The sequence below is a fragment of the Motacilla alba genome, chromosome 2, assembly GCF_015832195.1.
Source record: "Motacilla alba alba isolate MOTALB_02 chromosome 2, Motacilla_alba_V1.0_pri, whole genome shotgun sequence".
NCBI classification, from domain to species: domain Eukaryota; kingdom Metazoa; phylum Chordata; class Aves; order Passeriformes; family Motacillidae; genus Motacilla; species Motacilla alba.
This window is the reverse complement of record NC_052017.1, coordinates 76,076,982-76,099,959: the sequence shown is the minus strand read 5'-3', so window position 1 is coordinate 76,099,959 and position 22,978 is coordinate 76,076,982. Positions and strand designations below refer to the sequence as shown.

Sequence of the window (22,978 nt, the reverse complement as noted above, 5' to 3'; positions counted from 1 at the left end):
CACAAGGTACCTCTGAAACTTTCATTTGCATTTATCAAGTCAGGCTGTTAAACAGACATGAAAATATAGGCTGCTCCATGTATAAACTATTTTCATGTAGTAATTTTGAAAGGTAAATATATCAAAAGAATACAGCAGGCATTCAGTACTTTAGCAAAATTGTACATGTGTTTATCACTGTATAAAAAGGCAAAATATGCATAAGAGCAATTGGAAGATCAGGTAACTTTGTTCTAAATCAGAGAAGCAAAATTAGATATCTGGGTTTGGAAAAGACAAATCTAAGTTGGACTATAAGGCATGGAGCAACCTAAATGATACATAAAAGCTACAAACAGAAATATCAGTCATCTGGTAGAGAACCTCTGTGGCATTTGCAAGTTTCTATTTACTCAGATTATTAAAGTTTATTAAATCAGTAAGGCAGACTCTTTCAAAAGCTCCAGTATGAAATTTGTTAGTAGTTCTTTATACTGCTTGCTCAAGAAGGCCTGTATCACCAGGAGAAGATTTAAAAGTATATCTTCAGATAGCCATAAATTCATTTTTTAAACTCTAACATGGGGTCTCAGAGAAAGATGTCATATATATATATATATATATACACACACATATATGTACACCAATTGTTTGCTAGTAAAACTACCTCTTCCTTATTCTGAATATTATACACAGAAAGACTCTTGCATGGGAAAGTCAGAGACTTCTCTGCCACCAAGGACAATGTTTACACTTCTATAAAGAGTCAGAAATGTTGAACTGCAGATTAAAGAATCCACTCAAAATCCATTTGAAATCAGATGGTAACCCGTCCATCACATAATATCTAAAATGACAGAAATACTAAACTGAGTAAGATTAAATATTCTGGCAGATGGAATGAGAAAGGGCAGACATGATTTGCTTCACTTTCCCTCATACTGTACTATTTTTTGTCTGCTGTTTTACAACTATTTCACCATAACTGAGAGAAAGCGAAGAATTTATAAAGGCTTAAAAAATACATTGTAACAAATACTGCATGCATGGAAACACTCAGGGGTTAGGCTGGACAAAAATACATCAATATCACAAAGAGATCTGAAGCTAAAGTACACTGATTAAAAACTATTAAATATTTTACTTGGTATCTTGTTTCAGACAGACCTAGTGAAGTGATATCTATCTTTTTTTACACATTTTTCCTCATGACTCAATACAAAAACATTGCCTTACCATGCTTCTGAAAGCGACATGTATTTAACATAGATATGATGAGCTTCTATCATTAGACTAGAAATCAAATACAATCTGTAAGACAAATTGTGCCCTGAGGAACAAGTATGTATCTCAATGGGAGTCAGGAAAAGGCCAAGGAGATTTTTCATTTATTAAAAACCAATTTTTCCAGATGTCACTGGCACGTGTGCAGAGTCTCAACAAATTTTCCATAACAGTTTTAAATTCCATTCTCCAATACAAAATTTAGGTATGCTGAGAGATAAAAGAATAGCAGGGTAAAATATGTGAATATTTGCTGAATTCCCTCTTGCCGTATAATACAGTACTTCAAATATTGTTTCTCTGGGGAAAAAGACTGACAATAAAAGAGAGGTAATTGTCGTTACAAATGCTAGGAGGCAAAAAATCTGAATCTATTCACTGTGAATGATATTACGCATAGATAGTGTACAGAACTCAACGTCTCAATACCAAAGGCTTCAAACCTGTTATTGAACATATAAACATCAAAAGCAAAGGAAAAGAAAAGAATCCTAGAGGTCAACAGTCTTGAGCAGGTATGTGGTTTTAAAGAGAGCTGAAATAAATATTGTCTTTGAGGGAGGGCAAGACTGAGTTTTTGTTTGTGTTTTTTTGTGGTTTTTTGTGTTTTCTTCAGTAGAAAATTATTTTTGGACAAAATCTGTGCATCACACTATAGGCTTGCAGAACTTAACAACCATGAGATGTTTGTCTCACTAGCCAAATTTCTACATGCTCCTTCTAACAGGTCGAATGTGAACAAAATTTCCCAGATCTGGTGGGAATATAGAAGCGACAAGAGTCTCTGCTGGTGTAATATACCTCCTGCAGAAAAAAGCAGCTTCAGGTGATGATTGAAGTAATAAAAGATAGAGGAATTGTGGTTTTACTGTTGTGAGAAAATATCTCCTCTAGGAAAAAAAAATACTTTGATCTTTTGAAATTCAATATATTGAATGAAAGAGAAAACTAGGGATGGAAGGCATTCCAATGAAAATAAACAACAGAAGAATATTTCCCAAATGTAATAGAAATAATGCTTTCCAGGCCCCAGTACTTTTTGAATGCATGAAGACTGTACATTTCCCTGTTTAAGCTCCTGAACATGCTAAGTGAGAACTAGACCTAAATGAAATTAGCATCAGCTCCATTTCCTTAGTTTCCTGCAAGCTTTGCTGGTACATTTACAAAAGTGGAATCCAATTTACTGAGTTCAAACATTTTGCAACTGAAAAACAGTGTTAAATAGGTTATTTTTAAACTTGTGCAAAGTTAGTGATTAATTTCTTCAGTTTATCTTCCATTAATCTGTCTACCTACTGATGGCTTTCTATTGTCTCCCTTATGGAGTTATTCATCATTTATTTCTATACATTCTCTTTAACATCTATCTGATAGAAACGTTTATTGTAGCTATTTAAAACATAGTATTATGTATTGCATATAAAATTTTTAGAGCTTTTTCCTGAACATTCTTATTTGGAAATTTTTCTCAGTACCTACAAAACATAAAGAAAGCAGCAATTGTCAAATCAGAAATAATGTAGAATGCTTCTAGATTTTTAACTTTGCAGGTGATTATATCTAATTTTCTAGACAGAAAGATAGTGTCAGATAAAACAGAAGCACATTTACAACTAATTTCCCATACTTATTAAAGAAGCCCCATATATATATGTATATATGTATTTTGGAGTTTCCTTTCAAATTAACTACATCTGAAGATGTTAAATAGTCACTAATGCTCAAAAGCACTCACCATTACTCTCATATATAACGTCAAGATTAGTAAATAATTAACAACATTTCCAAAACAAACATACCTCAAAGACACCGGTGTCTTAATTCTTCAGGAGAATTACTACCTTAGCTGCCTTTTTGTCTTCTTGTCTTGAATTTGTTTTGTAGCCTAGGAAAAATAAATCTCAGCTTACTTTCAAACTGAAAGCATAAGGCTAGACCCAAGGAAAAAAAAAACCCAACATCTAATAGCATTGCAGTTAATTCTGCTGTAATCCTACCTCATTATCTTAAGCAAATAAATCTCCAAAAAGGATTACCTTTTTAAAAGCAAATTAGAAAATTGAATGTCATCTGTACAGGGAGACATTCTTTTGAAATGCAATCAGCAAGGAAGCTCATAAATAGGCCACTATATAAAAATATTCATATCAGGCAATCCTTAGCAGATTTTTAACAGATGTGTATGTAACTATGATTTCACAAATTCCTAAAATAAAATGTGTCGGCATCCTTTACCACAAACATTCAAGAGTCTAAAAAAAATGTACTCATTTAGATTCTAGAGAAAGAACAATATCATAAAGATATGTTCTTTATGTATCTTCAACTGCAAGTGCTCATGCCACTCCACCCGTGTCAAGAATGGTAAACGCAGGGACTGGGAGAATGAAAAATCTAAGCCCACTGTAGAAGAGGATCAGGTGCAAGACCAAGGAATGTCAATGTTCACAAGTCCATGGGACCCAATGAGATTATTTGCAGGTCCTGAATGAGCTGGCAGACTGTGGAAACCCAGGGCACTGGGAATATTTCTCTGTCTGCTCTGGGGTGCTCTGACCCCCAGGGGAGCACTGACTTTGACCCTCATTCATGGAGAAAGTTTCCTAGACTTCAAGATAGACTAGAATCCACAACAGTGTGAAATAGATTATAGAGAGTAGTGTAGGTGTATCATTTGGTGAGAAATTTCAGTTTGGGGATTTTTAGTATGTTGTGGATGGAAGCAAGGTAGAGGGCACAGAGTGTCATCCTTGGTTTCTTCTTCACGCTTCTTCTTCTTCTTCATGGGTTTGGGTGGCATTTTGTAATTGGACAGAAAAGTCCACATTGCAGGCTCTTTGGGATCAGTTATTGGGTTAAAAGGGAAAATAATCTAGGTGTCAGTTCTTAATTGGATAGTTTAGTCTTAAAAGACCTTGTAACAAGAGATTGTTAGTCATTTTGTGCCTTCTAATGAAAAGCTGCCAAACTCACAGTAGTGAGACTGTTTTACTGATAAGAAATAATAAACACTTGAGTCCGAACATGAACTACCATCTCAAGTGCCTTCAGTCCAGACACAGAGAAACCAACAACTGGTACCACCACAGCAGACAAAGCTGCTAAGCCATTATCCATCATTTCTGAAAAAAAAACGTGGCAGTCAGATTTGTGTATACAGCCCAGAAAGCCAGTGGAATCTTGGACTGTATCAAAAGGAGTGTTGCCAGAAGACAGAAGTGGGTGATTCTCACCCCTTCCTCTGCTCTTGGGAGACCACACCTCTAGAACTGTGTACAGTTCTGGTGTCCCAAATTATGAAGGACATGCAACTGTTGGATCCAGTCTAGAGGAGGGCCACCAAGTTGACAAGAGGACTGGAGAACCACCACTACGAAGCCTGAATGAGAAAGTTGGGGCTATTCAGCTTGGAGAACAGAAAATTATGTGGAAACATCACGGCAACATTGCAATATCTCTCCCTACAGTGAAGCTGGAGAGGGAGTCTTTCTCAGGAACTGTGGTGATGGGATAAGGGGTAATGGGTACAAACCAAAAGAGGTGAAATTTAGATTAGATATTAGGAAGAAATTCTTTACTGGGAGACTGGTGAGACACTGGAACGGGTTGCTCAGGGAGGTTGCGGATATCCCAAAACTGGCAACATTCAAAGTCAGGTTGCACAAGGCCTTGAGCAGCCTGAGGTAGTGGGAGTTTTTGGGACTTGATGATCTTTAAGATGCCTTCCAACCCGTTAACATTCTATGATTCTATGCAAAACATAACAAGACTAGCTATTTAACTATCATACTTCCCACTCCTGCACACCATTATAATTTTTGATTTACTGAGGGGAATTATAAAAAACCCAAATAATAAGTAAGGTTGTTACATTTTTACTTTATTTCAATAACCATGTAAAATTCAGGAAGCATAGCTGCTAGGAGGATCTTAATGCTCATTACATATTTTTAGAAATGCACATGGAGTACATAAGCAGTAAAGAAGCAGCAGACACTGTCAAGAGAAATCAAACTACTGATCATTGTTAGAATGTTTTAAGTTTTTTCAGAAAAAAATTACCGATTTTAAGGACTTTTTGATATATTTAAGTTAGAAATAGAAACCATGGGTTATCACAGTCCTAAGAAAAAACATCAATACCATTACAAAAATAACTTCTTCATTAAGAAGAAACCACTCTGTGATTCGGTGATAGCTTTATTACTAAGCTAAAAGAAAACAAGAGACATTAATAAAAAAATGTCATTTGCATTTTTAGCTTAATTTGTATTGAACTTCTCAGCTTCACTTTAAAATACTCCTCTTATCTTGATCATCCTGAGAGTTACTCCTTTCTTCAAATGATTTCATTTATCTGTACCAACACAAGCAAGTTATGTTAAATAAAAACAAGACAGAAGACAGCTTTCTTGAAGGGAATGTGTATATAAGAAATCTAAGTGAACTCATCTTTGGAGGTTGATTGTAATATATGTGGAAGAAACCAATGAAGAAAGTATTTATATGAAAGTAATAAAAGATAAATAAAGCCAATACAGAAATGATAAACACCTAAAAAAAGTTAATCAGGGTTTCATTTGTACCCACAAGCCAGCAATGTATTTACTCAAAAAGAAGTCAGGAAACTATTTTCTGTCAATAGCTGCTTCAAAGTCTTTCACTTCAGTGTTTCTCAAGAACAAAATATCTAGTCACACAATTATTTGAATACATGAAAGCCCATGCATGAAAGAGAAGGTAAAACAAGGCATCCAGCTTTCACAATAATAGAAATGGTATATATTATGCTATCATTCAAGATTCTCTAAAAGCTAGGAACTATGTACTTATAGTTCGCAAATTTAAAATAATCACACTGCTACGATTAAAGCAAATATTGATTTATAACTATTTTTATGTCAGAGTGGCCTTAACTTGAGGGGGTTTTATTACTTTTTCAATGGTAATATAATGGAGTCTCATACAATTTTTCTTATTTCTCCTTTGATAAAAACTTTTGAATCTTGCAAGTTTCAAGATTAACTGGTGTCTCTTCAGCCACAGTCTATTTTCACTTGAGTGCTAGAACATTTCCATGATACATTGAAAACAAGATAATGGAGTGACAGTGGTAAAAAAAAAAAAAACAAAACTCTTGCTTGAAGGAAGAATATTGCTTGAATATTGCTTTTAATCAATATTCAGGTGAAAAATGTCAACAAAGCAGATCTCTTCATACATACATCTTTATCTTTAAATACTAAAAGGATTCAAAATGATTGTTTCATGGAACAAGAGCACATATTTAAAAGCAGTTTCTAGTCTCACAGAAATCGTTTTATCTTTTTATTGTTACAGCAGTTGGAGTACTTTTGTCGGATTTATATGTTTTATGGTGTTTGCTGAGATTTGATGTTGGTAATGCCTCTGTGATTACATATTTAAGAAGAAAATCAAAGCAAAATGCATACAGTTTTTGTTCTACTAGTCACAGAAGAAGAGGAGGTGAGAGAGGAGGTGAGAACATGTGAGGGAAACCACATGGAGACACCAACGTCAGTGGAGAAGGAGGGGAATAGGTGCTCCAGGAGCCGGAGGCAAGATTCCTCTGCAGGCCATTGTGAGACGATGGGGAAGCAGCTGCCCCCCCCGCAGCCCTTGGGGATGCACAGGGGATGCAGAGATCCACCTGCAGCCCATGGGGGAGGTGCCCATGCCAGAGCAGTGGATGCCTGGAGGAGGCTGTGATCCAGTGGGAGACCCAGTGGAGAGAGGGACTCCTGCTTCCAGGCTGGAGCAGCCTGTCCTTGGAGGACTGTAAACTGTGGAAGAGTGACCCACACCACAGCAATTTTGGGAGGAGTGTGTGCCTGTGGGATGGACTCACACTGAAGCAGTTTTAGCAGGATTGCTGCCTATGAGATTGGAACCACATGGGAGTAGAAGAACTACCTCCCATGGGAGGGACCCCACAGTCTCACAGGGGAAGGACTCCTATCCCTGGGCAGTGAAAGAAAACCTTGGGTGATGAACTGACCAAAACCCCTACACCCTGTCGCCCTGGTGGGAAGGAGGGAGAGTTTGAGGGAAAAACATGTTTTTTAAGGGCTCATTTTACTTCTCATTATCCTCCTCCAATTCCTTTAGTAATAAATTCACTTTGTACCTTTAAGTTAAGCCTGTTTTACCCTTGAGGTGTTTGCTCCCAGTCCTTATCTCAACCCATGAACCCTTAATGAAATTTTTTTCTCTCCTCTGTCCAGCTGTGGCAGGGGAGGGTGAGTGAGTGGCTTTTGTGGTTGCGTGGCATTTGGCCACTGTCAAATGATGACACTGCATTTGGTCAAAATTTTAAAATCTGATGTTTTCTACGTGCTGTGCTTTCAGAGATACAATTTCAGTACTACATGCATCTGTATTAGCCAAATATTTTAAAGAAAAATATAAAGAAATTATTCTTGATGATATTAGATTGAAAGAAACCCATAGATTTAATCTAGTCCCTCTTGACATTTGAAGATCCATATTTATTGCCAGAAAGGTTTTACCCTTACAAAACCTTTTAGTTTCCTTTTTCCAGTCATTTTATTGCTGTAGTGCACAATTGTGTGCAAGGTTAAAATAAAGAATCACTGATCAATTTGTACCTCAACATTCAGAAAACTTGAATTTTAGTGACATCTAGAGCTTCCCTAAGGGAAATTTCTGCCAAATACACATACTAAGTAAAATGATTAAAAAAAAACAAAGAAAAAAAAAAAGGAAAAAAAGGAAAAAAATCCAAAAAAATCCAGAAATGGGTCACTTGTGTTATGAAGTACAGATACATAATTTCAAGCATCATTGTTGTCCTATGTTCTTGGAAAACATAATTTACTGGTTTCACTAAAAAGTAAAATGAAAATACTTTCTTTTACAAGTTCTCCAATGTCTTGTATCATGTGAAATGTCAAGTTATGGCTTCTAAGTTAGAAAAAATACTATAAATAGACTGATTAAACTCATAATAAATTTATGTCTACAAAGCAAAATAAAAGCCCTCCAAACCAGACAGCCAGAAGACAACAATGTTAATCAGAATATGGGAGTACAGTTAACTAATTTTTTTTTCTTGATTTTGTGAGGTCTTACTAGCCTCACTAGCTAGTAGAGTCCTCCACCCTTTCATTAAAGCTCAGTTTGTTTAACCACTGTGAATGTGGACTATATTAGCATTGCAGTACACAGATGAAAAGGATATCCCCAAGCTAACAAAAACTAGAAAAGACAGCTTTAAAATATCAGTTTTCTCTTGGTGCTCCTAAAGAGATCAAAAATCATAAATATCTTGTCATATCTTTACCTACAGAAAAAAAAAGCAAACTTGGAGACAACAGAGACAGTTACTAAAGTCTTCAGCTATTGCTTACCTATAAACTAAAATCAATAATCAGTTACTTGTTCTCAAACAATTCAAGGTACAACTAAAACCACAAGAGATTTCACTTTCTTGAGGCAAGAAGCTAAATAATTTTGCTGCCAAATATCTGGTTTATTACCACCTGGCAAAGGAAAGAGAATAAGACATTAAGCACCAACAAGAAGAACTATGTTTACATGGTGGTATTGACATCACTTAGATGTCTATAAAACAAAACTAAACTAAACTAAATTAACCAAAAAAAAGCAAACATCTTAAAAACAAAACAGTCTTATGTCATTAGAGATGAAATAAGGAAAAAAATGAAAAGCCTTTCAAATAACTCTTGATCAGTAACATGTGCTAACCAAGACAATGACAGGCAGAGATAGTTGGCACGTTTTATCAGTCTAAGTGCATTTACAGGATAATCTCCTGAACTATAGTCTATGTTCAAAACAGTAGCTTCACAGATTTGTAAAGGATTTTATGATGAAATGATGTGAAATATACAACGGTTAACTACATATACAGTTTTTTTTTCTTAGTTTCTGACATTATTTTTCCTTTACATCTGTTAAATAGATAGATTTCTAGTTGAACTCTTTAATTTTTTTATTAATGCCAGAGAGAGCAAAGTTCATATGAAAATGTTCCCCGTGGAAATGAGGATCGAGGTTCTTCATAGCTATATTTTTACTGCTATCAGCATAACTTTTCCTTCTCTTATTTTCTTTTATAAGTTGCTTTTCACTAAATGCAGACCCAAATTAGACACAAATGAGTATGAAGCAGCTTAAAATCCTTCATTTTCCAAAGTTCAGGGAGGTGTAACTGATTCTTTTCATTTGTTTCCACTTATAGAAAAGAGTAACTTGATGCTGTCATAAGAATTTAAAGAATATTTCAATTTGCACTCTAGATGCATATTTTCAGCCAACCTAATGAACACTTTTTTACACTCAAATGAACAATGAGGTACTGGATACCTGAGATCCTTAACAGTAATGAGTTCTGAACTTAACTTTGCTTGCCTCTTTTCAGCTGGTATTCTCAGTTAATTCCCACTATAATTATACTATGATACTTCAAGAAACATCTAAATTTACCTAGAATAAAAAAAATGCCAGATTTTAAACTTGACTTTATTTTATTAATTTTCTTGACAATAAAAGAACTAATGAACACAGATTTAGGGAAAAAAAAAAAAAACGAACCACAATAGAGTATTTCAGTTGAAAGGGACCAGCAATGATGAAGTCTAACTACCTGACTACTTCATAGCTGGCCAAAAGTTAAAGCATATTAACAAGGGTATTGCCCAAACATCTCTTCAGCACTGACAGTCTTGGGGTATCAACCACTTTTCTAGGAAGCCTGTTCCTGTGGTTGACCACCACCTATGTAAAGAAATGTTTCTCAGTGTCCAGAGCAAACCTACTCTGACAACGACTCCCATGAGTCTCAGGGAGAAGAGATCAGCGCTTCCTTCTTCTATTTCCCACCTCAGGAAGCTGGAAAGAGCCATTCAGACTTCTTTTCTCCAAACTGGACAAGTCTAAAGTCCTCAGCAGTTCCATTCTTCCATCCCTCTTACCAGCTTTTTTGCACTCTTCTGAATGCATCCAAGGACCTTCAAAACTTTCCTAAATTGTGAGGCCCAGAACTGCACACGTTACTCAAGGGGAGACTGCACCAATGCTGAATACAATGAACTAATCACCTCTTTTGATCTAAGAACACATATACAATTATTTGTATATATACATACATACATATATATATATATACAATGCTAGTTCCACAGTGTTAGTAACTATAAAACATAGGCTTAATTTGTACTTATCTTTCCTGATGAAAGTTCTTCTCTTGCCTGCAAGTTAAACAACCTATGATGCATTTGTTTTAAATTTCCCTCTTATTTTAGAACATTTTATTAAATGGAAATTATAAATAAATACTATAAATATTATATATAATAATAATAATATAATATTTCTGTTATAAATAGAAACTTCCTTTCTATTAATAAATTGTTATTTAGATTTTATAATTAAGGACATGCATTTAATAGGGAAAATCCCACCTGTCTATAATTTGATATTCATAAGGCATTAACATCAGTGTGGGCATGGCAGCCTCTAAAATGGAAAACCAATATTAATTTTATTTCTTTACTGAAAAGGAATAAAGCATTCAGAATTTTTGCTTAGAACTACTAATGAACCATTAAACATTTAGCAGACTTCTGATCACTAAGAAAAACAAATTAAGCAAAGGAGTATTCTTGTTTTACCATATCTAATCTCTGTATTCACTTCTGAAAAGACATTCTTAAAATTTTTTTCTCGTATGTCTACATCTCTAAAGATCCATAGAAATATTCATAAAATATGGAAATTAACTCTACCATTACACCAATTAAGTTTAACTGTATGAGATGAGGGACAAAATGTTGATGGATATAAATGAAACCATATCATTGAAGTGGATATGTGAGCATAAGAGGTTCTTGAAAATCGTGTATAGAGCAGTTCAAGAGAAAAGCTGTGTGGAAGTCAAGTGGACCAATAAAATAAAAACATTTTGAGTAGAAATTAGATCCTGAAAACATAAGAAATATTATTTTATTATATTAAGTTTAAGGCTCTACAGCCTTATCTACATATTGATTCACATAAATTAGAGAAGTGCTACACTACTAAGGTGTTCTTTCCAGCTAAGAACCCAGATCTTTTCTTGTCAAGAACATAGCCTCGCTTTTTTTTTCCAATATTTAATATAATTATTTATCTTTATATTGTATTAATATATGATCTCAATTATTTGGAACCAGTGTAGCATTAGAAAATCTTCTTTGACTAAAGAGCAGTTCAGTTATTCAGTGAAAGGAGAACAAATTCCAGCCTGAATTCTGGCTCTGCAACTACTGTGGAGAGGGAAACAGCATTGATTTTTCTATTTTGTTCCCATACACAAATTCAAATTTATATTCAGAGGTGTGTAATGGAGAAAGGAATTGAAGGGTGAAGGGAGCAAATGCAAATGAATTGTTGAGTCACTGTCCCTGGAGACATTTAAGAGATGTGTAGACATGATGCTCAGGGATGTGTAGATATGGTACTCAGAGGTGCATTTGATGCTCCTAATGATTCTATTACTCTATGAAAATAGAAATTAAACATAACTGTTATAATGTTTTTCCTTCTAAGCAAATGTCTTCTTAATTTTTAGTGCTTAGTAGCGTTTTACTGTTTACACATTAATTCTCGACATTGAATGTAAAATGTCACCTACAGATTTAAATACATCTGTATTATGCTTTGTTCATCATTTAATATGATTTCAAGACCTGAATGAAATACCCCATTTTCCCTTAAACATTTTGCTTAAAAAGCAATTAACCACTGAAGTCCATACTATCAAAACCAATTCCTCATGGTCTATGCAAACATGCCCTGGAAGTGAAAAATTGGAAGCATAATGTGGGCATAGGCAGCAGGGTTCAGGTGTCTGTAATGATGACAAAATTTACTAGAACAGTCCTAAGATCATTTTCACTTGTATATACAAACTGAAAAACAGCATTTAGAGATCACATTAGAATTCCATTGGAAAAAGTGACCCTTCACTTACTAAAGCTTTACATCTAATTTACAAGGAAGCCATACTAAATTAGTTATCTAAATCTCTGGCTGAAATAGATCATAGCTGTGTCTTACCAATTAACCTTTCAATGCACAAAACCCCAAGTGATTTCTAGCAATTTTGTTTCCAGCTCATTGTAAATGGAAAGTGTTCTCGAATATTCAGTACAACTCAACTAGTGATCTCTCTTCATTTAAAAAAAAATTCTTCACTTAATGAGATGGAAAAGAGAAAAAAGAAAACAGATTTTACTATATTAAATTGAATTTCACTCACACATGTGTAGATAACCACCATCATTTTTACATACCTTAAATCCTTAATAACAAAATCAGATCAAAGTAAAAAATTCAATACTGCTATTATCAGAACTTTGAACAGCTTCACAAAACAAAATTTGATCAAATCCAGTGAAGCTTACCTACAGAAAGTTATATTTTCTCAAATGCACAAACAAATATAGTCTGTTGTTAAAATTCAAGATTTGCTTACTCCCAGTTCAGTCTGAGACTTCTGTCTGCAGTGACATTTTAATTTACAGTTCCAAAAGAATACAACTAAATATCTAGCATGAACAGAAAACCAGACTAACTAAAAGGCAAATATACAAGAAAGTGAAATATAATTGTATTATGCAGAAATGCAACAAAATAGAAAGCAGAGGAACAGCTTTAGGTTCACCATATCAGCATCATAAATTTTCTTCAGATAATGGCAATGAAAGCAAAAACTGGTATGAGCTTATATTCCTGTCAAACAATCAAGAGTTATAGCATATAATTTCCCTTGGATATATAGAAGCAAAAGCTCTTCTTTCCTTCACACTGCTTGAAGTCTGATAGTGTTCATTGCATAGAAAGAAACATCCCAAGATAAAGGAAACAAACACTTTTTTTAAGCCACGACTTAGAAGATAATTTCTGAGCTCACGGGAGGTCTCACAGCATATTTTAAATTACACACTGACATACATCTCATTTTCATAAAGTGTAATTGGGTCTTGGTCTGTTCAGTGAGGTTAAAAAACAATTTTTTATTTCTCACAAATTGACTCTAGGCTGAAAACAATCTGTGACTTGAAGGAAAGGAAACAGCTTTGAACTTTGAACTTGAAACAGATGAAGACTTTATTTAGTGTATGGTGCTGAGTGTAGTTGTCTGCATATCAGGATAGCATAGCAGCCTGTGCCTCTCTTAGGAGCAAAAGGAAAAAGATTCAAATACAACAGTCCTTGTACTAGAAGAACATTTAAAAAAATGTTTTGTTTTCCTCAGGCAGGTTTTTTTTTTTTAATTTCAAAAATACAGTAAAGTAAAAATTAAAACTGTAAAGAAAAAAATGTAGACTTGTCTGTCAACAGAAACAAAATTTTGAGGTGAGAAAACTCAGGGATGAGAAGCCTGATTAATCATTTACTGCTGTATGATCATGAGTAGTTTTGGTAGATTTTGCTTCAGTTTTCTAACCTATCAAATGTGAATGGCAATTTCTTTTTCCCTTGTCTTGTATTCCCTTTTTTGGCTCATGAGGTGGACTCTTGCTTGGGCTTGCATAGGATGATAGTAAAAGACTATCCTTGGAACTTCAGCATACCACAATCAGAAATATAACAAACAAAAGATGATTGCCTATTGTGACAGAGAAAAAGACTGTACTCAAGACTTAAATGTTTATTAAGTCAAATCTGAAAATTGATTAAAAATAATTTTCTCCTTCAATCTGACATATTCAAAGAAGAAAAGAACTGCAAGCCTGAGGCAAGACATTGTTCCACTAGAGACATCACATAATGCCTAAAAATGTGAGAAAGACAATCAGAAGCAGTGAGATTCTTGTATTATATAATAAGCATGCCATCCCATCTATATAGGGAAGTGCCTTTGTCTTATTTGAAAAAGATAATCAGGTGAAAGACACAATTTCCTCTAAGAAAGTACTAATTCACTTGCTTCATTTATTTTGTTTGGAATTTTTTCTCCTTTACAGCAAACAAGACGTACACTATTCAGAAAATCTGAATGGTCTTGGATGGTTTCTGATTTCTGAATTTTACAGTTACATCCTTCAATAAACCTGGAACATAACACTCACTGAAGAAAACACATCTGAGAAGAAAGATTTCTCCACTTTCTGCTAATATTATTGAACAAATGTACGCTATATTTGTCCAGCTGACCAAGGAAATGGAAAACATACAAAGCTTCTGCTGCATGTTCTAGCCTATCTTTTCTCTTTTTAGTTTGAGACAGCATACATAAGTATCTATACAAACAAAATCAGACTTTATTCTGAGTTCTTCTAAAAAAAAAATACATTGATTGTCAAGAGAGCACTCTCAATACCACTGTCAGAAATATAAAAAGAAATATTTAAATTTTAGGAGGCTACTAGTTTTATACCAACAGAAAAAGGTATGTCTATACAAGTAAACTATTAAAGTCACTTAAATCAATGTAAATTAGGAAAAAAAAAAAGAAAATAAAAACTCCCAAACATAATTAAATATTTTTAAGAGAAAAAATTCTTAAGACACTGTCTTTACAGTATTTACTCCTAATGAAACATTCCATTATTCCATCCTTCCGTGACCAGCGGAATCTTCTGTGTGTTCCTTTCTCCCAGACAGGCTTTATCTGTTAGCTCTGCATCCTTTCATCTGCTGGCTTTGTATTGCTTTATATCTATTTGTACACAGTTCTTTATATTGACCTGGTTATTTGGTTGGTCCAACTCTGTTGTGCAGGTTACACCATTTATCTGTAACAACACTCCTAAAGCAGCCCAGGGCACCTTCGGGCTTTGTGTTTCACTTTGTATCCACCAGGTCCCCCACTTCCTTCCAAGCTGCTTTCCAGCTAATCATCCCTCTCACATAGTCTTCCTCACTACACTGCCTTGGTTTATTCCTTCCCCTGTCCATGACCTCACATTTACCCTTGTTGAACTTCATGAGGTTCCTGTCAGGCCATTTCTCCAGCCTGTCTAGGTTCCTCTGGAAGTCATCAGAGCCTCTGGTCATCCACTCCTCCCTGTGTTGTGATATCTACAAATCAGCTGAGGTTATACTCTGCCCCATCATCCAGCTCTTTAATGAAAACTGTAAGAATGGCTGAACACAGTGTTGACCTCTGAGGTATACTGCCAGCTACTGACCCCCAGCTAGACTTAATACCACTGGATGCCACAGTCTGGGCCCTTAGCCAGTTTACAGTCCATCTCGATGTCTGTTCATCCAACCCATACTTTGTCAGCTTCTCTATGAGAATCTTACAGGAAGGAGTTGTTGACACCTAGGTAGCCTTAATGACCACCCAGTGCTCTACACTCATCTACTGAGACTGTAATTTTCTCAGGTAAGGTTATCAGTTTGGTCAAACATGACCTCCCATCATAGCCCATGGACTTATATATGTCCATTTGCTTAACTGTTCCCTGACCTGATTGTCTTCCATGAGTACATTTTTCTTGCACCAGGCTTTTCCCTGACTTCAGTAATTAAGATTTCTGAAGAATGATTTTGCCAGTTAAAACTAAGAGGAATTCAGAACCTCAGCCTTTTCCAGGTTCTGTGTCAGCAGGTTCATTTAATAGTGGGCCCACATATTCCCTATTCTTTCTTTCATGACCTATGTACACATTTAATTCCTTCTCATTGTCTTTTGATATCCCTGATCAGATTCTGTTCAACCCAGGCTTTGTCCCTCGTGACTGCATCTCTGCTCAAATGTTGCCTCTACACTCCTCCCAGATCATCTGTCCCTGCTTCTTCCTTCTCTATGCTTCCTTTTTGTGTTTGAGTTTGCTCAGGAGATCCTAGCTCATCTATAAACTGTTCCTAATATTTTGGCTGACCTTCTGATGTAGGTCTGGACTGAGAACAATAAAATCTAAAACAGATAAAGCATTTATCAGATGGTTACTCAGCAGTGTGACCCATGGGTGATAAATTCACAAAAAATATGCAGACACCCTTTCATATTATCTAAACAAAACATGCAGGAAATCAACATAGGCAGGAGGTAGACTATACCAGTAGCACCATCTTAATTTTATTCTCAAGTCACTGTCACAGAAAAAAAAAAAAAAAAAGGAGTACAGCTGCAGAAGAGATTAGGGAAATTTAATGTTCTGTGAAATACTATTGAAGTGTTTCCTCTTGTGTCTTCCAAAAGCCTTTATCATGGTATTTCTCTGTCACTTTTTTCCTGAAAATTGTTAAAAAGATCTCTCCAAGGAATGGTAGAGTCCAACACGTGAATCTTCGACAACTGCTCTACAATCCTTCTACCCAAACAGCTAAGAGCTTTCAAAAAAACACATACTGAAAAACTCTCTTATTAGTAATTCACCTTTGCTTAAGTGCACAGCTTATTGCTTTTCAGACTGCAGGTTGTTAGTTCAATTCCCAATAAAGTGAGACTTTATGTACATTCAAGAAGTACTTAAACTAAAGCAAGTGATTTAATGCTGCTGTCTGAATCATTAGTGTGCTTGCAGGGGACTCCCAAATCACTAGTTCAAGAACTGCTACTCAGTCATTAAGGAATTTTTCAAAGTGCTGCACCAGCACTCAGAGAACTTCAAAGCATAAAGAACTTTTTCTGTACCCAGCAAGCTACTGACACTTTTCAATTACTGTGACGTTTTACTCATATTTTGCAAAAATGTGAGAACCGCACAATCGAAGGAAGAAATAAACCACCAAGCCTTCAGTACTCATTTAGTATTTTTAATTATGCATTAAGTTTTGCAACAACTGCAGTTACCCATATTATTATTCATTTGTGAGCAGTTTGTGACCCCCTCCTCAGGGATATGCAATATAGCAGTAGAGCAATGAATCATTACGTCAGCCAGGGTACTAAGTCTAATTTGTGACAGATATGTGTACAAGAGGGGCCCAGAATAGAGCCAGCGACTGTCTTCTGACAGAGAAAACTTTTCTCATTTTACTATTTCCTCTCTTGAAATCACACAACAAACATGAGTAATCCAAACAAACTGTTTTCTGTTTACATCCACACACATTTTGAAACATGTACTCCCACACTACATAGACAGCATGCTGATAATTTTGAATGGAACAGTTATGTTCTTAGTATCCTTTCACTTCTGTAGGTAGCATGGTTCAGCATCCACTTTCACTAAAAATCTTATGTAAAATAAATTCACATAAGCTTGGGAAAAAGCATAGCAAAAAAATTCATCACCACCACCTGCTGCACTCTCCCATTTCAAAAATGATGCCTTCAAACAGACATTTAAATAAATATTTAGGTTATTTAATTACAACTTTTCTGTCTAGTTTCAAATTTATTTGCTATTGTTGACATCCCAAATGACATTTTTGCAAGGTCTCCCTAAAATCCTTATGCACTCGGGAAGCTGGTCTTATCTTCTCTGAAACGAGAGCTTACAAATTCCAAGCACAATGATTCCAAATAATTCTGCAGACATGATGATTGCAGAGAGAAAACGTATTTAGTTATCTTTTTAATTTTTTTTGTTAATTAGCAGTTTGAGTTATTGTAAGAACTTCTGTTTAGGATATCTCCTGTATTTCTACTGTTGTGATTCTGGAATACCACTAACAAGTATGAATAAATGTTAGGTTAGCTATTAAGCACAATATTCCTGCTGAAAAGTTCTTCATTTTCTATGGAAGAATACAAAAAATATAGGCCATGAACTTGCTACTGTTTTGCTGTTTTATTTTTTATAGTTGAGTAAGAACTTATTGGGAAAAATTCAGCAATATAGTGTAACTTTCATCTGCATATTAAAGGAGATGATTTTCATCTTAAGGATTGCCAAGATAGTGAACACCATATGAAAACTAGTAACATAGGTCCTTCTCTTACCCCATGAGACTGAAAACTATCAAAAGAGAATGTAAAAACTATCAAAGGAGAATCTAAACAAAAAGTATATGAGAATTCAAAAAATATTGTGCATCTGTTAAAAAAAAAAAAAAACAAAAAACAAAACAAGATCAAAGTCTAAATTCATTCTGGTTTGACAAAGGGTGTAGAACTCCCAGGCTACATTACAGTATCCCCTGTGAGTTCCCAGAACTCAGCACCATAAAGATTTGTTAGAGTCACTGTCTCAAAATTCTCACTGGCACTGAAACAATGGAAAATATCTGTACAAATATTTACAAAAAAAATTGAGTGAATTTTTCTATTAATTCATTTTCTTGCTATTATAGTTCCTACATTTTGCACTGTGTTCATCTTAGTAAGGCACTTCTTAAATATAATCTTACTAAGTACTCATAACTCTCTTATAATTATGAGCACATTCAAAGGGTTTGGAAAATAGAATCTGATAAGGGTTATGTTTACACACACTCTTTCAGTGTCCCTGAAGTTGCTGAACAGATTGAAGATGGATTAATCTGACAAAATTTAGATCTTTAAAATGCCTCAAGCAGCTAGTCATTTAGACCCCTTTTATGGTTAGCAGAGGGAAACAGATATCTCTAACAGGTCAGAAAAATTGCTTACATCTTTCCATCAAATATAAAAGCTACAGCCAGCCTGTCCAGCAAAACTGTTTTTTACGTAAACATTCTAAACATCCTCATGCTGGACCTTCAGCATCTTTTTAACTTGTGAAGCTGAAGTTCTAGCCCTGCCTCCCAGGAATTTCAGAGCAATGTTATCCCTACAGTTCTGATATTCTGTATTGCCTCACAGCAGGTGAAAAGGTTCCAGAACTGAATAGCAGAGGCATGTTCTCTCAGATGTGTTTTACTGCAGCTGAATTCAGTCTTGGAAGGCAAACCATACATAGACAAATTACTCCCCCAATATCACACATCTTTCCCTGCCTCTGAATGACACATACTGATAGAGGTTTTCACTGATTCCCATTTCTTCAATGTTTCTCTCCCTAGAATAATATTGTGTTATGTACACTTTAGGTTTTTTACAAAACACATCTTATTCTAAAACTCTGCATCCATATTTAAAAGATCTTTCAGAAGAAAATTTAGGTCACCTGCCCATTATTTAAGATAGAAATAAAAATTTCCTATAGCATGCCAATTCTGTAGGTCAATTTTCTTTAAAAATTACATGGTGCATTCAGTGAAAGCAGAGGAGGGTTTTTGATACCTGTACATTAGCGGTCATCACTAAAAACACAACATGAACAAGTTGTTTCACAGAGAAAAACATCTAAATTATTCTTCCTTCATATTTGTATTTGTTTTTCTTTTCATGACAATGCCATCAGCTCCCTATTATCCCTACTACATCCCTTCTAAGCAAATGATTGCACATCCTGTGCCTGCAGCTATTTGTGCACTGAAAGGGTAGTTAGAAAAACTACAGTGACTGGTTGATTAGCTGCTACAAATACAAAGTGTGATGCTCAGGTCCTGTCCTGTCTGTCCTCCCCTCAAGGGAACAGCAAAACTACTCCCACATTCAACCCATTAACCAGTTTCCCCACAAACCATGTACAAACTTAATGACCCTCGAGACTTCCTTACTTTGACCTTCACTACATCCTGGCATATCAATTCAGGAGGGACTGGCAAGTAGAAGCAGGCAGCCTTGCTAAGCCACATTTAGAAAGGAAAACAGGCCAAGAGCAACCAAAGCATGCAGTGAAAGTGTGGATGAAGAATTCATTTTATATAGAAGTTGTAAAATAGTCATTACAAACTGTAGAACAATACAAACTGATGGAGTATAATTGCTATGCAGATCCTGCTCTGCCACTCTGCCGAGATGGTGTTGATTGACTGAGACCAGCACAGCACTGTGCATGAGAACTAGTTAAAAAATCATTCTTCACACTATGCTTGCCATATGTGCATGCCTTTTGCTTAAATAAGCTATATGAGGTGTCAGCACAATTTTAGCACACTTGAAAACAGAATGAAAAGTCAAAGCCTACAATTGCATCCATATGGCTATAACTATAGAATTTATAGGGGGTGAATGCAATAGGTAATCCAAAAATTTTCCCAGAAATCTGACATTAGTTTAAAAAAATAAGCTAAATAATTTCTCACTTGAATTTTAATTATTCAGTGTCTTTTTAACGAAAAGGGATATGAGTAACCTATAAAATTGATAGTGTCTTAAGTAACAGAAAAAAAACCTAGAAAAACACAACTACAGATATTAGCATGGTTCAAAGCAAAACTTATAAATCATAAAAGTTTAAAAGAAAAAAAATCTACTTTTCTACTTAAGAACTCATTACAATTCTTATTAAGTCATCTATTTAAAATTCATTTTTCCCAAACACCACCTGTAGCTGAATTTTATTGTGTCATAAACATTTAAAGCAAAATAAGTTATTTCAAATAATCTAAGATGAATTTATTGGATCAACATTCTCATTTTATAGTTCAATGTACAAGGTAATAAAAATATATCAATTAGAAACTGAAACAATTTTCTTTCACTTGAAGACTTTACAAATTATTTTCCTATTTAAGCCAATATGAAGTGCACTCTTTTAACTGACTGCAGGTATACCTGGTCTGAATTCTTCAATAATATATATAATTTTTCTTTTTTTAGCTGTAAAAAAGTTTCTATATATTTGATCTATCCTTGTAGAAAACTGGACAAAATCTAAATAATGGAATTGGAAATTAAGTTTTTAATTAAAAAATAATAAACACAAATATGCTAATAAAATTTGATAACATGTTAATTTTTTCAGAGAAGATAATTATCATCACAAGCTTACAATAATAAAAGTGAAATTAAAGAATTGGCTGACTGAAATAAAATAGAAATATAGGAAGAAATATCTTGAATAGCATACCAGAATATAACATGTATAAATGCAAAAAAATATATTTCTAACACAGAAACTTTGAAACAACATGATTTTTTATATTTTTCTGAATTAAAAAATACTACTTTTGAGATCACTACAAATATATCAAATTTATAGTAATCAAATAAATTCCAATTAATTATCAATATCATTTGCAGACTGCAGGAACATCCTAGCAAAATATTTTAAAAACTACACACAATTAAAAGTAGTTTATTTTCTTAAAGAGTTTATATTAGTAAAAATTTTGTAAGGGATAATGAAAATTATTCTTCACAACCACTGAGTAATCAGCTCGTTTCAGAAAGCAGTAAGAACATAGATTCCATTTCTGTGTGATAGCAGCAGTCCTGGATAAATGAGGCAGCTCTGCATTTGCTTGTTCTTGGTCTCTTCTTGTAAAAAGAAATTTCTCTAAACTGTTTCCAACTTCTTGTCATTAGACCAAAGGTGAAATACTGACATATTTTCTTCTCCTTTGAGTTTACAGCTCTTCTGAAAGATAGCTGTTTACCTCACTAGACTGATTAATCAATTCATCGAAACAAACAAAACAACCTAGGTAGCCTTCTGATGCTATAAGAAGAAAAATACAGTTTGCCAAACAGTCTTGATATTCTTGACTTTATCAGCTAAGCAAATTTTCTCTTCCAGTTCCAAACACACTTATATCAACTTGTTAGTTGTCACTATTGCAGCATCCTTCAAACTTCAGGTGCTTCTTGGTCAAAGATAATTATCTTTTCTGTTGGGAGGAGTACTTCATGCACCATTATCTCACAGCCTTAAAATAAATAAGCAATTCACAGAGGTGAAGGGAAAATTAGGTAAAAAAGGAGCACAGCTATTAAGAATGACAGTTAAAAAAAAAAAGCCCACCAAACACAAACCCACAAAGAAAACTCACTTGTATTTTGAAACCAATCCAGAAAACTGAGTAGCACTCTCCCCAGAGACAAATTATGAATAGGATAATGAATGCAATTAGACCATTTCATTATCCAGGCAAATACTCCATTCTCTAAGATGTGATACACATGTGCCAATACAAGTCTAGACTGAAATTCAAATCTATGGCTTAGGTAAATAACTTCATTCAAGGTGTGGAAAGCACACCCTCAATTATGTTACAAAGGATGCACAGCTGGCAAGAGGATTAGTAACAGCTGCAACCAAACTGGTACAGACCATGATTTTATTTTATCTTGCAGATGAATCATACTGGTAGCCTAACCAGCTGCAAGAGTTAGATTCTTTATTTTGTACTACACACCACCTAAATCTCAGTTACTAAAGTTTTTAGTAAAGAGTATGGGTTCCTGTATGCTTGGCTGAAATTTATCAGCATAAAATTCAACAATAATTAAGTGAATGAAGCCAGGGCATTAATGTCAATAGCTTGCATTCTACACTCTGTAGTCTCATGATGGAAACATTAATGATTGTAGTTAGTGAATGATTGGAACTCAAGTAACATCATGGCCTTTGTAAAAGACAAGCAGAACGTTCTCATCAATACCTATGATTCATCTGATAACTGTAAGGCCGAGTCAGAGCAGTACTAATGGATTACTTTCCTTGGATCATTACTTGGTAAAAAGGTAGTGTGCCGGGCAAGATACTTTTTCATAAAACATGTTCTTCACTAGAAAACACAATTAAAAAATAATATATATATAACAAACAAAACCCAAAAATTTCTTAAGAAATTCAATTAAATGTAATAGCATCAAACTCTTACTTTTTCCTCAATAACAGCAAAAATTGCTTTTGCATTTCTTGCTATTGCTTTGCTCATTTCTGATGACTTTTAAATTTAGCAACATATCACTGAAGAATATTTTTTGAGAATTAGTAATTTATACTTATTC

The 22,978-nt window shown here is 34.6% G+C and overlaps 1 protein-coding gene across 15 annotated transcripts in view; it reads right to left on the bottom strand.

Annotated features, from left to right (window-relative positions):
* The window catches only part of CDH18 (cadherin 18), a 497,477-nt gene that overhangs the window by 289,383 nt on the left and 185,116 nt on the right, over nt 1–22,978 (bottom strand). For 10 of the 15 annotated variants that reach the window (XM_038128610.1, XM_038128601.1, XM_038128611.1 and 7 more), the window contains one exon: nt 3,066–3,151. The gene's annotated coding sequence lies outside the window, so the exon portion shown is untranslated. Of the gene's footprint in view, nt 1–3,065; nt 3,196–22,978 lie in introns of those variants that run through there. The other 5 variants (XM_038128608.1, XM_038128595.1, XM_038128616.1 and 2 more) reach the window with 1 other exon arrangement.